Raw genomic sequence first — 17,952 nt, forward strand, 5'->3', positions numbered from 1 at the left:
TTATATGAATGATAACTTACAATAATAGTAACATTGGAATTCTCCCAGACTGGATCAGACCAATGGTCCATTTTGTCCAGTATCCTTTCTCCAGTACTATGTTATCAAATGCTTCAGAGGAAGAAACCCTGCAGTAGTCAGTAATGGGATAGTTTCCTTCTAACCAGTAGTAGTTAGAGTTTGGTTTGCTCCCTGAATCTTGAGGTTTTATATCCCTCTCAACACTCATTTGTTTTTTAATATGTGCTGTTATGCTTCTGGATAGTCTTTTATAAATCTTGCTAAGCTCGTGGCTTCAGTGATATCTCATCAATGAGTTCCACAGGCTTTTTGTATGTCACGTGAAACAAGTATTTTGTTTTATCAGCTTTTAGTTTGCCACGTCTCAGTTTCATTAAACGTCCCTTTGTTCTTTTTGTGAGTCAGGGTGAGCAGAAGTTCCCATTCTACCTTCTCTAGACCATTCAGTAGTTTATAGGCTTTGACCAGGTCCCCCTTATTTGGCCTCTCTAAGGTAAACAATCTCAGTCTCTTCAACCTCTCTTCATATGAGGTGTTTTCCAGGCCTCTAATCATTCTTGTCACCTGTCTCTGACCCCCTATCTTTTTTTATATGGGTGCCCAGAATTAACACACTGTTCTAAGTGAGGGCAAGCCATACATTGATGTGATAGAAGCTCTGTTATTTCCGTTTCTGTTCAGTTTTCTCTAGTGACCCTCTACTGAGCCGGTGGCATGGATGCGTATTATCTGAGTGGACTACCTTTATCTATCAACAGGGGTGACTTTAGGGCCTCAACAAACCTGTGCCTAAGGGGCCAGTGACAGCTGTCAGGACAGGCAAGATAGTGTCTGCACTGTCAGAGGATGTGCAGAGATCATGCATGGATGTTACAAGGAGCAATTGTTCAAGGCTTAATGCAAGTAACATGCAAAGATCATGCTTAGCTAAGGAACCTCTGTCATGTTTATTGTATGCATCCTTATTGCATCATCTGTGATTGCTGCATGAAACCATCTGAGGTGGAGGCTGTGGAAGAAGAGGGGAAAATATTATGTTACTCAGATATGAAAATCATCACATCTGCGGTCAGTTATTCATAACACAAATGTCAAACAGAAAGAAATTCAGATAAAACTAGGCACTTAAATCCGTATTGAAGAATTTGAAAAAGAGCCTGGATTTTTTCAAAGGTGTTGAGATGTGTTGAAGTCAATGGGAGCCATGGATTCTAGGCACCACTGAAAATCAGGCATCATATTTAGGAGCCTAAATATGGATTTAGGTGCCAAACTTTAGGCACTCAACTCTGAAAATGTTGGTCTAGTTTTTATCTTTGTTGGCACTCACGCAGCATCCAGTTTAGTTAGAGAAGAAAATCAAATGATTAAGGAGCAGCTATCAGCCGCTGACTTCCTTTTAAAAGAATTCTCTGGGACCCCTGCTATGCAGAGACAAGTCACAACAGGCCATTTTATAATTATTTTTAAGGATAGAGTTCTGACTTCCCAAGCTCTACATACAACCTGCTGCTCTCCACGGTCCACAGGCTTTTTGTGATAGAAAATACTCTCCCCATAAAGGATTTACTGGTATGAACATGAAATGTTCCACCAGCATTTCCCACTTTGGCTGCTCCTTACTGCTGCCATCTTTTCATCAGATGTGATAGACCTTCGTAGTGCACGAATTGAGAAGAGGTGAGCTGTCAAAGGTAGGATCCTCCAGTAAGGCCCATTGAAGTAAATGGGTAGTCGCCCATTCATTTCAGTGGACAGTGATCAGCACCATAGACTCTAGTTTCTTTTGAGAAGATTATTTTCTGCTCCAAAGCTCTTAGGATATGTCTACACTACAAAATTAAGTCAACCTAACTTACATTGGCATACAACCACCTCAGTAATTACATTGCTTGTGAGTGTCTACTTTTTACTCCATTTGTCAGCAGTGTATGCATCCTTATCAGGAGTGCTTGCACTGACTGAACTGTCAGTGTGGGTCATTGTGGGATGGCGTCTGAAAACTGGTTACAGTTGATGTAAGCAGAGTCTACACTGACATGGTGACGACCTAATTACATTGCCGTTGACTCTACACTGCTCACAGAAGTGGAGTTTTTAAGTTGATGTAGTGAGTGAGTTACATCGGCAGGAGCAAAATTTGAGTGTAGAAGCTTACAGAGTCGGTCGAAATAAGTTGCCTTGCATTGACCTGACTCTGTAGTGTAGACCAGGGCTTTGTTTCTTATACTGTGGTTAACCTGAAAGCAAACAAACAGAATTGTAATCCATCTGGGACTCCAACTCAATGACTCATAACATACGCCAGTAGCTTGTGCACCATGGACAGCTGCATCGCCCTGCAGATAGAGGTGCCATAGCAGTGAGACCGTGGAGTCTTCCCCTGGTCAGGGTAAAGGGCCTGTTGGTTTACTAGGTATGCAGGCGATGCCAGGAGTTGGTGTAGTCCAGTGGCACAGTCACCAGCCTTGGAGTTGGGAGAGCTGGGTTCTCTTCTTGGCTCTGTCGTTGACAGGGGAAAAAACATGTCACTTCAATCTGTCCCCATCTGTAAAATGGGGATGATGATAATTCCCTTCCGTTGTAAAAGCATTTTGAGATCTATGGATGAAAAGCATAATATAAAAGCTAAGTGTTATCATTGGCATCTAGGTGTCTTAAAAACATGGGGCATGTTTGGAATAGGAATAAAAGCTTTGCCGTGTCGTAGATGGGAGCTGCCTCAGGATTCCTGTACCACACAATGGTTGCGTAAGTATTCCAGGGAGGCCCCATGCTTCCTTTCTGGTAGAGAAAGAGCCAATCTGCTCTGTGTGTGCTCCCTGCTGGCTCAGCAATGACCATGGTTGTGGAATATTCTGTTCACCTTCCTTCCCTTCTGGAAGAATAAAATGCTAGGCCTCTAATTCCTCTGCAGCAGGGTGTGAGTAACTTCCAGAGGCTTTGATGCAAGTTACTTGTATCCTGTGGCAGGAGAATAGGTCCCCATGGAGAATAGTTAGTTGCTGTGAAGGAGCTGGATGGGGCCCCGAGAGAAGATGGTGGTGAGGGATGAGGCTTTGGAAGCTACGAAATCTGAAAGCAGGGAAGGATAGAGTGAGGGTGAGAGGTGGATTGCATGGGCCTGTAGTAGGGGAGAAAGAACAATGTACTTTTGGAGCATAGAGATGCAAGCTGAGCCTGAGAACCAGGAAGGGAAGCTGAAGCCAAAGAGCATCGCTGAGTGATCCAAACCCTGGGAGACCTGTCTACTCAGAGGAGCAGCAAGTCTGAAATGCATTGTATTTATTTATTTTCACGTCACAATCCATTTAAATAAAATAAAAGCGCGTTCTGATTACACTCTAAACAAGGATAGCTTCCCCTTCATTTTCGAGCTTGTTTTTGTCTGTGGTGCCAAGCAGAATTCTGGGAGACATTTTAGGGCAGTATGGAAATGAGCCTAGTTGGAGGATTTTCCCTCTTTGCTCATTCTCCCCCACTTGCGGAAAGTGAGATTCAAGGAAAGGAGAGAATATTTGGATCCTTTGTAGCGGTTTATAATTTATGAAGCAGTTATGGTATATGGCACAGTACATTCAAGCCAGAGGCACTGAAATGGCCTACAGAATGTACTCTGAAGGAAACTGTGATGCCTGCAGAGGAGACTTTGTAGTATGGATGGAGTTAACTAAAGAGCAAAGATACTAGATAAGATAGCTCTTGGGAAGATGAGACTGTGAGCTGAGCTGAGTTGCAATGCATCTGACATCTCAGCACAATACGAAGTGCTTTGGGTCGTAAAGTTCTTGAATCTGATTATAAGATGCCGGTACAATAAGAAACTAAGGATTTGTTCTTGTTTGCACTGGAGTCAGTGGGCGTAGGAAAAGAACCTATATTTCCAGGTCAGGGCTAGTAGGGAAGCTTGCATTGTTGCTGTTTCTGCTGTATTTGGTCTGTGGATGAACTGTCTTCAGACAAGTTAGTTAGTTACTAGGACCTGTCAGTCTCCAGGGTTCTGAATCCAGCACCTCTGAGCAGCAACAATTCACACAACTGCCCTCCCTCTCTGATAAAATGTCTTAGACAGAGGATCTCAGTCACTGATCAGTGTGAAGTCTAAGAAACAAGAAGGAAAGGCAAGAATTTATGCTGTGAAAATGAGATGGATGCTATAGTTTTGTTGCATAAGGGCTGAGTAAATGTTTTATGATTAAGAGGCCAAGTGACAAGGACTGTATGTTCCCGGGGAGGTTGCTGTTCTTTATCCTCCGCAGAGATACAGCACAAGCAAGTGCACTCTTGCTTTTAATTAGTGGCTTTTATTTTACCATTGCATCTTAACACCACTAGAGGGATTTTTCACTCATGAAGCTCATTCAGCGCTGGTCTTCATTTCTCCAAAGGCTGCTGTTAGCTGTAGCTGATGTACAGGAGGTTCGTTTAGACATGTGGCTCATGTAACCTGCTCTTCTTTTTTGCATGACTGTATAGTAATTTAACCTATAGTAATATGAAAACAAATTAGGGCCAACATTTTCAAAGGTGGATGCCTAAAGTTAGGCTCCTAAATCCATAGTTAGGCAAAATAAATGGCCTGATTTTCAAAGGGCTCAGCATCTTGGAAAATGAATTTACTTTTGTAGGCTCCTAAATGTGAATTTAGATCTCTGATTTCAGGCACCCATGTTTGAAAATTGTGACCTGTATTATTACACACACAAATACAAAGGACTTAAAGGCAAAAGGACTGGTCGGAGCCAAAGAAGCAGAAAGGCAACTACATTGTAAGTTTCTGCAAATGCTAGGGCAACTCCCTTGTGATCTTCACTCTAGGTGAGTGCTAGAGTTATGTTATATTGTGCTGAATTAAATAATGGGTGTTGATCCACCATCCAAAGGGGCGGAGTAGAGTTAATCCAGCATCTTTTGCATTTACTCCATATGTATATTAATTATATAAAGCAAAAATATACAGCAAGGATAGGAGTCAAAGAAAAGAAGTAAAGATGAAGAGGCTGAGTCAGGGAGAGCAGGAAATGAGAAAACATGCCAGAGTGACTGTCCACACCTGGGATGAGGCCACGGTGGCAGACGTTTTTTCAGAGATAAATTTCTTAACATGTGCTTGGGAAATCTCTCCCTAAGAGATTTAGGAGAACAAGTTCTGTTGACTGGCAGTGCAAATCAGTGGTGTGAGAGCAGAATTTGGCCATCTAAATGTACTATGAAACAGTGCTCCCTAGTTCAAGTTAATAAAAAAAAAACCCCTACTGATTTCACCCATATTAAATTGTTTTTTTCTTTTTCTCCTTTGGAGGAAAATGAAGCGTGGGCGGGGGGAGGCAGAATCATCTGCTTGTTCAGAGTCAAAGTGAGCCCTTTTTTAAGATGGTCGCTGTGATTAGAAAAGAAAATTATTTTCCTTATCTGAAATCTCAAAAAAATTCCAGAATTTCATCCTGCAGCCTTTTTGAATCCCTTCTGTAACCCAATGTCCCCTGTAGGCAGCAAGATTATGGTATTAGTAGAAAGCTTTGCTGTAAGACATCCCTGAGCATGCCAGCATGGAGTGTAATGCACACCATGCCGCCTCGCTCGTGAAGAAAAACATGTTTACAGAAACTGAAATGACTTCTTTGCTGTTTACTTCTAAGGAGAATGGCCTTGGGAATGCTACGAAGGGATTCCAGCTTTCGAGCAGTGACTGAAAGAGAAGGGCACCACAGAGAGAGTAGAAAAAAAAATCATTCTTCTTTTGAGACTCTGAGATGCCACATCAGGCAGAATGCCTGCTATATATAGAGGAATAGCCATGATCACTTAAACACAAGCTCATTCTTTAGGCTCAGAGAATAATACTGCTCGTGGCGTCATTTGAGCAAGAGGAAGACTTAGCAATGGGTACTTCATGCCTTGAGACAGTTGCAGTAAAACAATCTTTGGTTTCTGTGGCTCTATAAGTGTTTCATAACTGAGTGGAAACTATGGAAAGATCTTCAGGGCAGGAAAGACATGAAAAATGGCAGCCCCACCTCTGTATTGGCCCAGACTAGATTCCTCTGGTAGCCATGTTGGGTGAGTTTGGATTGTTTTGGGTTAAATCTCATCCAAAGGTGATGTTTAGGTTAAAAATGCCTTGCAGCCATCGCCAGGGTTGGTCAACTCTGGGCCAGTAATCTGTAAGAAGTCTTCATGGAACAAGTGCCCAAATTCAGGACTTGGGATGAATAATACCTAGTTACAAAAGAGACGTTAGGTCACCGTTTGACTGACATTGTGTAGATCAGAGATATCCAGCGCGTTGCGGGGGAGGGGCACTTAAGGACCATCCGGCTCTACATTGTGGCCCATGAGGTAACTGTGTTGAGAAGAAAACGTGCATTTTATTATGAAGTGAAAATGTGTTTCCTGAGTTGCTCCCTATGATTTTTAAATGGAAATGTTTGAATTAGCCCCATTGCTATGGAGAGGAGGTGGGCAACTACCTCCCACTGCTTTGCCTGCAGCCCCAGGAGTAGCTCTGAGGTGAGCCTCTGTTCCTTGCTTGCTGCATGTATGTTTCACAGCTCCCTCCACTGGCTGCAGCAGATGGAGGAGAGTGTAGGTCTGGCTGCCCATTGCCTGATTCCTTGCAAGAGCCCCAGGGAGAGCAGGACAGGTGCTTGCTTCGCTTTCCGTGAGCCTAGGGAAATAAAGCAGCGATTGTGGCCCCTTGGCTTTTATGAAATATTATTTATTTGTGTGGTGGTATCACCTCAGGGCTTTAGTCATGGACCAGGATGCCACTGTGGTAGGTGCTGTACAGACACGTATGTTCAGCCCTCAGGCTAAAAAGATTGCGGGGGTCCTGATGTAGCTGATGTGTCTGTTCCATCCAGCGAGCTATCCTGCTGCTGGCTAATAATCCCAGAAGGCTCTCCAGGAACAGAGGATATGGCCAAATATATTATTCAGCATTACTGTGCGAGTCAGAAATTTGCTGTCACCTTTATATTTACATCCCCTTGGTCTGCTTAGTGGTATTTGGGGCTTGGTTCTCCTCTCACTTCGACTGGTTTTACACCAGTGTAACTCAATTGATTTTGGTGGCATTACTTCAGATTTAGACCAGTGTACATGAGATCAGAATTGGACCTTCCAACGTTGGTTGTGTCAGCTCTGTCTCTGCTAGCACTGGGAACTGGTGTGCACAGCACTGTCCAGGTAGCTCAGATGCTCTACAATACGTTGCAGAAGAGGTCGCATTTATTTATACTGATGTAGAGGCTAGGGCTGGTTATTACAGGCGATATAGCCTCTGGTTGCAGGGGGAATAAGAATAAGAGGAAATCAGCCATTCTTCTGTTGATTTATATTTCGGGAATCTGTTTTGGGGAGTTTATTGATTTCATTTTTCAGGGTTTATTTTAAAGATATGTGTAGATGTCCAAAACCCAGGGTTTTCGGGAGCTTTCTCTTTGACACTGTAACAAGATTTTTTTCATGTTCTTCCCACATTCTTGTCTGTTTCAAACTGCACTACATAAAAGTGCATTAGGGAACCTTTAGAGTATGTCTGCAGTGCAATTAAAAACCAATGGCTGGCCCGTGTCAGCTGACTCAAGGTCATGGGGCTTGGGCTAACAGGCTGTTGAATTGTTCCAGCCTGAGCCCGAGCATTTACACCAGAGTTATTCCCCTCTTAATAGTTCTGAATTCAATCTTTCCTTCCTCACTAAAGTACTTCGCACTTATCTTTGTTGAATTTCATCGTATTTCACACCAATTCTCCAATTTGTCAAGGTCATTTTGAATTCTAATCCAGTCCTCCAAAATTCTTGCAACCCCTCTTGGCTTGGTGTCATCTGCAAATTTTATAAACATACTCTTCACTCCATTTTTCAAGTCATTAATGAAAATAGAGAATAGTACCAGACCCCCGTAGATGCACCCTCTCAATTTGACAGCAAACCATTGGTATGTACTCTTTGAGTTTAGTCTTTCAACCAGTTGTGCACCCATCTCATAATAATTTCTGCTGGACCACATTTCCCTAGTTTTCTTATGAGAATGTCATGTGGGACTGTGTCAAAAGCCTTACTAAAATCAAGCTATATCACATCTACTGCTTCCCCATATCCACTAGGCCAGGCTGAGTTGTTTGTCTTTGACCCCTACATCTTTTGCAGTCATTGCTTTCTAGGATTCTGTAGGAATTTGTCCAATATGCATGATCTTGCAATATTGAAATACATATTGCTTGCACATAGCATATCAACCAATCCACATCATTCTGTATGACTATCTCCCTCATCATCATTTACCAATTTACTTTACCAATCTTTGTGTGATCGGAAAACTTTATCAGTTATGATTTTGTTTTCTTCCAGGCCATTATTAATAAAACAATATTAACAAGTATAGGGCCAAGAACCGAATCCTGCAGAAACCCACTAGAAACATACCTGCCTTGTGGTGATTACCTCTTTTACAATTTTATTTTTTACTTTTGATACCTATCAGTTATCCAGTTAATCAATTTAATGGGTGCTAAGTGCCATATTGATTTTGTATCCTTCTAATTCCTTAGTCAAAATGTCATGGGGTAACAAGTCAAATGTCTTAGCAAAATCCATGTGTTTTACATCAATACTTTAACCTTCATCAATTAAAATTATAATCTGATCAAAAATTATATCAAGTTAGTTCGATAAGATCTATTTTCCACAAACCCATGCTAATTGATATTAATAATATTACCCTATTTTATTCTTTATTAATTGAGTCCTGTATCAGCCATTATTATTTTATCCAGAATCGATGTAAGGCTGACAGGCCTGTAATAACCAAAGTCATTCCATTTAACGCATTAAAATATTAGAATAGCATTAGCTTTCTTCTAGTCCTCTTGAATTTCCCCAGTATTCCAAGATTTATTTAAAAACAACATTAATGGACCAGGAAGTTTCTCAGCCAGCTCTTTTAAAACTCTTGGATGTGTGTTATCTGGATCTGCTGATTTTAAAAATGTTTAACTTTAATAGCTGCTGTTTAACATCCTCCTTAGTTACTGTTGGAATGGAAAGTATTTCATCATCATTGTGTGATTTGAATTCATCATCTGGGATTTTCCCAATGTAGTACAGAAATATTTATTGAATATTTCTGCCTTTTCTTGATTATTATCAACAACTCCACTATTTCCATCTAGTAATAGACTAATACTATTGTTAGGATTCCTTTTGCTCCCAAGATACTTAAAAAACTCCTTCTAAATGTTCTTAATCCTGTTGGCCATAGATTTCTCCTTGTGTCTTTTTGCTTCCTTTAGCAATTTTCTTCAGTTTCTAGATTCTACTTCATATTCATTGCTATAAACTTAATCTTTTTTCTTTTTGTTGATATATATATATACTTTTATTGCTGCTTTCACTTCCCCTCTAAGGAGGCTGTTTTTTTATTTTTGTTTTTTTACCAGTGTAGCCTTCTGTCTTGATTGCTGCTTTTGGGGCATCTAGTAAAATGTTCGTAAACAGTTCCTTTATTATCATGATCATTTTTCTGTTTAAATTCTTCCTCCTAATTGTCTGGGCTCATAACTATTTTCAGCTTTGTGAAATTTGCCCTTTTAAAACACCATGTATATACATTTCTAGTTGTGACATCATTCTGTTTGCATATAACAGATGTAATCAAGTCATGATCGTTGCACTTAAACAGTCACAGACTTTTTGTTCTGTGAACAATTCCTTTTTACCAGGCAGGATATGGTCTAATAGATATTTCCACCATGTTGGATGCAACACTTTTTGAGTTAGGAAATTGTCATCTATAATTTTTAGAAATTCGGAGGATGTTTTAGTTCTTGCAGCATGAGTGCCCCAGCATATGTCACTCAAACTGAAGTCTACAATGATAATACAGTTTTTCCTCTACACATTACAGACAGGTGCATAAGGAGCTGGTCATCCTGTTCTCTGGTGTAATTTGGTGGTCTGTAGCAGACACCAACAAATAGCCCATCTTGTGCTGTGTCTGTTAGGACGTTGATCCATAAGTATTGGGATTCTTGTGTGGTGGTGGTCAAAATTCTAAGAAACAAAGTAGTGCTACATTGCAGCCTTCCAGCAAGATTATTGTGTGTTTTTTATCTAACTTCTCTCTCTGTGTGCTGTGAACATACGAGACAAACATTACAGACAAAATGAAGAACTGACTGGGGAGGATTCTAAGCAGAACTCACAACTTTATCTTCCTAGCTGATGGTGAAATAATTGCCCCTACAAGGCTTCTAGCAAGATGCCAGAGGAGAAGGTGCCCTGTCAAGCAATAGTAATGGAATGTGTTTGTGTTGTGAATGTCCAGTCAGAACTGAGTAAGTGTATTTTGATTAGGAGTCTAGCACACAAAATATGTATTTTTTTTACCAAGAATAAAAACGAAGGTATGATTCATCAGAATATTAGACACCACTTGCTGTAAGTATGTTTCCTTAAGGAGCTTACTCAAGGGAGTGTGCAGACGCCGTAGCTCTCTTTGGATTTGTTGGTAATTATAGTTTAATTCAAATTTTTCTTCTTTCTGCATCTGCATAGCACTCTATATTTCCCCATTCAAAAATAAATAATAACATTCTTCACATTTACAGCATTTTCCATCCAAAGCTCTCAAAGCGCTTATTAAGAATTCCTGAATTTTGCTTCACCCCTGTGAAGTAGGCAGGGAAACTAAGGCACAGAGAATCTAAGTGACTTGCCCAAGGCAACCCAGTGAGCCAGAAATAGCATCCAGATCTTTTGACTTCTATTCGTTAACCACAAAGGCTCAGGATGTGGTATATAGAAAGCTGTTGTATGGTGATCTCTGGCTGTACATTTTAACTTGGGTGAACAAGCAGCTTTTGAAAAAAACAACCTGGGCTTGTGACCTTATTGTGACCAAGTATAGATAGTGTTTTAGGTGGTTAACTAGGAGATTTACAATCTGAACTTTTGGGTGATCGTGAGAAAGACACTTAACCTCTGTGGGCCTCAGTTTTCCCCATCTGTAGTAATGAGGATAGCAATACCTAATAACACCAAGTTATGCTGAGGCCATATCATTTGGTTTTTAAAACCTTCCATTATCTTTTATAGATTATACTATATTTTAAATTGTTTAGCCAGTACCATAAGTGTCCTGGGGCTGTGGGGGTACTTTTAAAATGTAATTATGATTTATGGTTTAATATTACATTTTATTCAATGTTTTGCAAATTGCTTTGAGATGCATATACAAAAGGTGCTACATCAATGCCAAGTATTATTAACAATGCAGTAGCAACTCAACATTCAAGTTGGCATGCACCTAAGAGCCATGTATAGTGGAAAAATACCTGGGCCAGATCTCCAGCTACACAGATTTACTCCAGCAGAGGATTTGACCCTTACTGCTTATTGTAGTAAAAGTAACCAAAAACTCCTGGAAATTGTTACTCAGCGGGACGGAAGCAAGTAAGGGGAAATAGTAATTTATCTGGTCATTGCTCTGCAATTTTAAGTGAAGCAAGTGAATGTATTTAAGGGCGGACTGAAAAGCTTGTCTTTTAAAGTATAGGTAGACTCAGCAATTTAAAGGCTGTATTCTGCTCCTGGTTACACAAGTGTAAAGCTAGGGAAAATCTGCTTAAGTCAATAACTTTACCTTTCCACTCATGCAACTGGGTGCATATGATTGCTCCAGGGCCTAAAATTCTTATGTAATCCAGAAATGGCTTGCAGAACTGCACCAGAGTTGGGGAGATACACACAGAGATGGGAAGTGTGTGTGTGTGTGGAGGGGGGGCGGGGGGGAACAGGGGGAATCCTTCCCCAACTCCCCGGCAGTGGAGTAACTGTAGAACCATTAACTGGCTTCTGCTCAACCCTAATGACCGAAGTACTCTACTCATGGCCCTAATGGAGCTTCACATGGAGGATGGGATTGTGGCAGGATCTGGGCCGTGGCAGATCTCTCGACTTAGCCTTGCCCCTCTCCCTCCCACATCCTCTGCATTTCTGCACATGGGGTGCACCTGGTTCACCCCCACCATCCAGACACCTTTCTACTCCTCACACAGAGGATTCACTCTGGTTCCCCTGCACAGGGACCCTCTACAGCTCTGGGTGGGAAGGTGCTGGATTTGTCTCTTTAGGATCTGTGGGTGAATGTGAAAATTGTAAATAAATAGTTGTTACAATAGAATAACTGAAAATCAATCAAGATTAGGAAGCCAGAGTAGCTCTACTGACTTCAACAGAGTGCCCAGCGCCAATCAGGATTGGGTCCTTCCTTCTTCACTAATCTGTCTGTATGTTTAGAGTTCTTCATTTCCAGTTCCAGCTGATGTCACTATCACCCAATATAGGCAGGAACTGTAGCTTAGTGCTCTTGCTGTATGTGTTAGAGTTTCAGCAGGGAAAATGCAAACCCTTGACTCAGCCTTTGGTTGGAAAGTGAGTTACAGTATCTTTTTAAAACATATGCAGAAGGAGTGTGTTTTCTTCTGAATAAAGCGAGTGATAGGAGATATTAATGCCACCTGACTTTGCAGAGCATCTTCCCCACAAGCTTTATCCCCAAATACTTTATAGGGTTATGTTACAGAGCTAGATTTTAAATAACAGCAGAGGCAGAGAGCGTAGTTAATTTGCAAATCTAGAGATAGAAAAGACCTAGTAGACCTTCCAGTCTTCTCCATGCCAATGCAGGATTGTTCCCTAGTGCAGATTTACTAGTAATTGACCCAGTTGAATTTAATATGGGAGTGGTGGAGTTTCCACCACTTCCCTTAGGGAGACTATTCTGCAGCCAGATAGATTTCATTATCATCCTTTGCTTTCTTGTTTTCAGCCTAAATTCTCCCTTTCTTAATTTCATCCTGTTACACAGTTATAACCTCCCCCCTTCCTTAGAATTGCTGCTGTCCAGTGTTCTGCCTCCCATTGACTATCTGTGTCTCCCATGATTGCTCCCCAGGTCTATTAGCTTCCATGTTTCCGAGCTGAATCTCATTTAATTGTTTTCAGCCAGTTTTTCTAAGCTCTCTAAGCCCATTTTCTATTATTTCTCAGCTTTCCTGAAATAATTTTTCTTCCTGTATCCATTCTGAGGACAGGGCTGTCTGAGCCTCAGACTGCTTCAGTGATAGGAGGTGAGTGACTGGGTGACCAAGCCACAGAAACCTGTTCTGAATATTTCCCTGAAGAGTCACTGGGGGTGAGGGAGAGGGGAGAGAGTTAAAGATGAGAGAAAACTGGGACAAAGAGTGTGGGAGACAGATACACAGAGAAGAGAGGAGAGGAGAGGGGGAGTCATCTGGGGTCAAAAGTACAGCACACCAGTGTGTCACAGCAATGGCAACCTACTTCATGCTCAGAGGCCAGAGCTCTTTGTGGTAAGCAGATGTGTGACTCATGGGCTGTGCTGACTATCACAAAGTCTGCATTAGGCTCAGGCTGTCCCAGTGGGCTCTTTGGGAGTCCATCATATTGACACACAGATGCAGGGCGTCTGGGTGGAGGGGTGAGCTTCATCCCTCATTCCTGTGCCAGTGTGAGCTGTGGAAGCAGCGCTCTGGGACCTTGGGAGTGCCTGCCATGGCTCTCAAGTGACTCCCATCAGCCAACCCAAAAGCAGAATGGAGTGTCACTGGAGGGAGCTGCAGTTGGAGGGATGGGTTATGGCTCTTCTGGGCCATGGAGGAGAGTAGGGAGAAATGGAACTCCCCTAAGGATTCTCCAATCCTCCCAAAACATCTCAAGTTTGATTTTTCTGTTTGTGCTTGAAGGGCAATGACCATCAGTTTCTGAAAAGCCTCTCAACAGTTATAGCTCCACTTCTCTTTATCATAGGTACCAATGTATAAGAGGCAGCATGGTCCAGTGAAGAGAGCACTAGACTGGGAATCAGGAGATCTGGACCCTGTTTCTAATTCCGCCACTGACCTGCTTTGTGACCTTGGGCAAGTCACTTTCCTTCTCTGTGCTTCCATTTCCTCTCCCACCATCTGTCTTATCTAGTTAGATGGCAAGCTCTTCAGGGAAGGGACTGTCTCTCCTTAGGTGTCTGTGCTGCACCTACCAAACTGGCTCTGATTGCAGTTTGGGCCATTAGGCTGTACTGTAATGTAATGTGTAAGCCAAATCATGCAATTGTTGAATGATTCCATTGCAGAACCAAACAACACAACATGTTTGGGGGTATAAATTGCTTTCCCACTACTTCTACCTACTATTCACAGCATGGCAATAAAAGGGTGAAAGAGTACTGACATTGTGCCAATATTCAATATGGGCAAGCAGTGATGACTGAGTAATTCTAGGCCGTTAGCCTGACATCAATCCCAGGCAAAATAATGGAAAAACTGATACAAGATTCAGTTAATTAAGAATTAAAGGATGGAAATATACTTAATGCCAGACAGTATGGTTTTATGGAACTTTGGTCTTGTCAAACAAACCAGATTTCATTGTTTGAAATTACAAGTTTTGTTAAAGGTAATTATAGATTAATATGCTTCAACATTTGTAAGGTGTTTGACTTAGTACCATATGACATTCTCGTTAAAAAATTAGCACTATGCAATATCAGTAAAGCACACATTAAATGGCTTGAAGTCTGACTGACGGATCTCAAAGTGCAATTGTTAACGGGAGTGTTTCTAGTGGGATTCTGCAAGAATTGGTACCCAGATCTGATGCTATTCAACATTTTTAAAATATAAAATTACTGCTGATCATAGAATCATAGAACTGGAAGGGAACTAGAGTGGTCATCTAGTCCAGTCCCCTGCACTCAAGGCAGGACTAAGTATTATCTAGACCATCCCTGACAGGTGTTTGTCTAACCTGCTCTTAAAAATCTCCAATGATGAAGATTCCACAACCGCCCTAGACAATTTATTCTAGTGCTTAACCACCCTGACAGTTAGGAAGTTTTTCCTAATGTCCAACCTAACCCTCCCTTGCTGCAATTTTAGCCCATTGCTTCTTGTCCTGTCCTCAGAGGTTAAGAAAAACAATTTTTCTTCCTCCTCCTTGCAACAACCTTTTACATACTTGAAAACTGTTATCATGTCCCCTCTCAGTCTTCTCTTTTCCAGACTAAACAAACCCAATTTTTTCAGTCTTCCCTCATAGGTCATGTTTTCTAGATCTTTAATCATTTTTTTCTCTGGACTCTCTCCAATTTGTCCAAATCCTGCCTGAAATGTGGCTCCCAGAATTGGACACAATACTAGTAGAGCGGAAGAATTACTTCTCGCGTCCTGCTTACAACACTCCTGCTAATACATCCCAGAAGGATGTTCGCTTTTTTTGCAACAGCGTTACACTGTTGACTCATATTTAGCTTGTGGTCCACTATGACCCCCAGATCCCTTTCTGCAGTACTCTTTCCTAGGCAGTCATTTTCCATTTTGTATGTGTGCAACTGATTGTCCCTTCCTAAGTGAAGTACTCTGCATTTTTCCTTATTGAATTTCATCCTATTTACTTCAGACCATTTCTCCAGTTTGTCCAGATCATTTTGAATTTTAATCCTATCCTCCAAAGCACTTGCAACCCCTCCCAGCTTGGTATCGTCCTCAAACTTTATAAGTGTACTCTGTAGGCCATTTTCTAAATCATTGATGAAGATCTTGAACAGAACCAGACCCAGAACTGATCCCGGATGGACCCCACTCATTGTGCCCTTTCACCTTGACTGTGAACCACTGATAACTACTCTCTGAGAATGGTTTTTCCAACCAGTTTTGCACCCACTTTATAGTAGCGCCATCGAGGTTGCATTTCCCTCATTTGTTTAGGAGAACGTCATGCGAGACCGTATCAGAAGCTTTACTTAAATCAAGATATACCATGTCTACCGCTTCCCCCCATCCACAAGGCTTGTTACCCTGTCGGAGAAAGCTATCAGGTTGGTTTGACACTATTTGTTTTTAACAAATCCATGCTGACTGTTACATATCACCTTATTAACTTCTAGATGTTTGCAAATTGATTGCTTAATTATTTGCTCCATTATCTTTCCAGGTACAGAAGTTATGCTGTCTGGTCTGTAATTCCTCGGGTTGTCCTTATTTTCCTTTTTATAGATGGGCACTATATTTGCCCTCTTCCAGTCTTCTGGAATCTCTCCTGTCTTCCATGACTTCTCAAAGATAATAGTTAATGGCTCAGATATCTCCTCAGTCAGCTCCTTGAGTATTCCAGAATGCATTTCATCAGGTTCTGGTGACTTGAAGACTTCTAATTTGTCCATGTAATTTTCAGCTTGTTCTTTCCCTATTTCTGCCTCTTCTGTTCCTACCTTATTTTCACCGACATTCACTACGTTAGACATCCAATCACCACCAACCTTCTTGGAGAAAACCGAAACAAAGAAGTCATTAAGCACCTCTGCCATTTCCACATTTTATGTTGTTATTTCCCCCTCCCTCTCCCCCATTGAATAAAGGGCCTATCCTGTACTTGGTCTTCCTCTTGCTTCTAATTTATTTGTGGAATGTTTCCTTGTTACCCTTTATGTCTCTAGCTATCAAATGTGCAACTGTGATGCACAGATTGGTTGGTGGTGAATCACGATGAGGGTGGGGCAATGACAGAGAGTGATCTGGATTGCCTGGGTGCTTGGGCCCATTCAAGCAAAATGCATTTCAATACAGCCAAATGCAAGGTCATACATCTAGGAACAAGAAATGCAGACCTATAGAATGGGGTACTCTACTGCAGAAGCAGTGTGTCACTCTGAAAAAGATTTAGGGGGTATAATGGACCAGCAACTCAAAATAAGCTGCCAGTGTGATGCTGTGGCAAAAAGGTTAATGTGATCCTTAGATGCATAAACAGAGGAGTGGTGAATAGGAGTAGGGGAGTGATTTGACTTCTGCATGCTGCATTAGTACACAGATACTGGAATACTGTGTTCAGTTCTAGTGCCCGTGTTTTTAAAAGGATGTTGAAAAATTGAAGAGGGTGCAGAAAAGTGCCATGAAAATGATTTGAGGACTGGAGAAAATGCCTGACAGTGAGAGCCTTAAAGAGCGCAATCCGTTTAGTTTATCAAAAAGAAGACTTAGAGGTGACTTGGATTATAGCGTACAAGGGTAACTGGGTAGAAATGTAATGACCTGCGATATACAAGAGGTCAGACCTTCTGTCCTTAAAGTATATGCAGTACTTACAGCAGTACATAAAGTTGTCATCTCCGAGTCGGAACCAGAATGATCTAGCAAGGATAAAAGACAGATATTAAGTTCCATTCCCGGTATCTTCATAACATCCACCGTCAGGCCTGTAAAAGCTGTAGCTTTCTGTATCATCTTCCAAAGGGCTTCATCCACGTTGCATTGAAGTCAGTGTGAGTTTTTCCATTGACTTATGTAGAAAAGAGATCGGGTCCACATGACATTGTTTTTGCTCACAGAACAATGCCCTTTAGATATCACGCTCTAGAACATTCACCTCTAGGGACCAAAATTGATTTGCATTAAGTGAATCGTCGCCTTTGTCATACACAAGCAAACCCTACAAGTATCATTTCAGATCAAGTACCCACCTTTCTCTGCTTGATTTTAGAATTAATGCTTGATTCTGATCTCATGCTGGTGTACCTCAGGAACCACTACAGTGAATCTCATGGAGCACCACCTGTGTAAATCTAAAGGGGAGGTCAGAATTGGACCCCTATTATTTTCTACATCCTAGCCATCTCAAACACATTTTAATTGCTTCCTCATATTTTTGGATGTCAGTTTCTTCATTGACTTTCAGGGAGTTCTCCCTGGACTTTGAGCTTGAAGAATTGCGGGGAGGAGGGAGGGAGGAAGCTTGTCTGCCAGGCAGATTTTTCCCCCCCAAGCTCTCTTAGCTCTATTAAAAAATATCTGGAGATAAATAAAAAGAAGTATTCCTAGCCTGAGCACATGAGTTACGGTTACTCATAAAA

Source organism: Eretmochelys imbricata, chromosome 8, assembly GCF_965152235.1.
Source record: "Eretmochelys imbricata isolate rEreImb1 chromosome 8, rEreImb1.hap1, whole genome shotgun sequence".
Taxonomy (NCBI): Eukaryota; Metazoa; Chordata; order Testudines; family Cheloniidae; genus Eretmochelys; species Eretmochelys imbricata.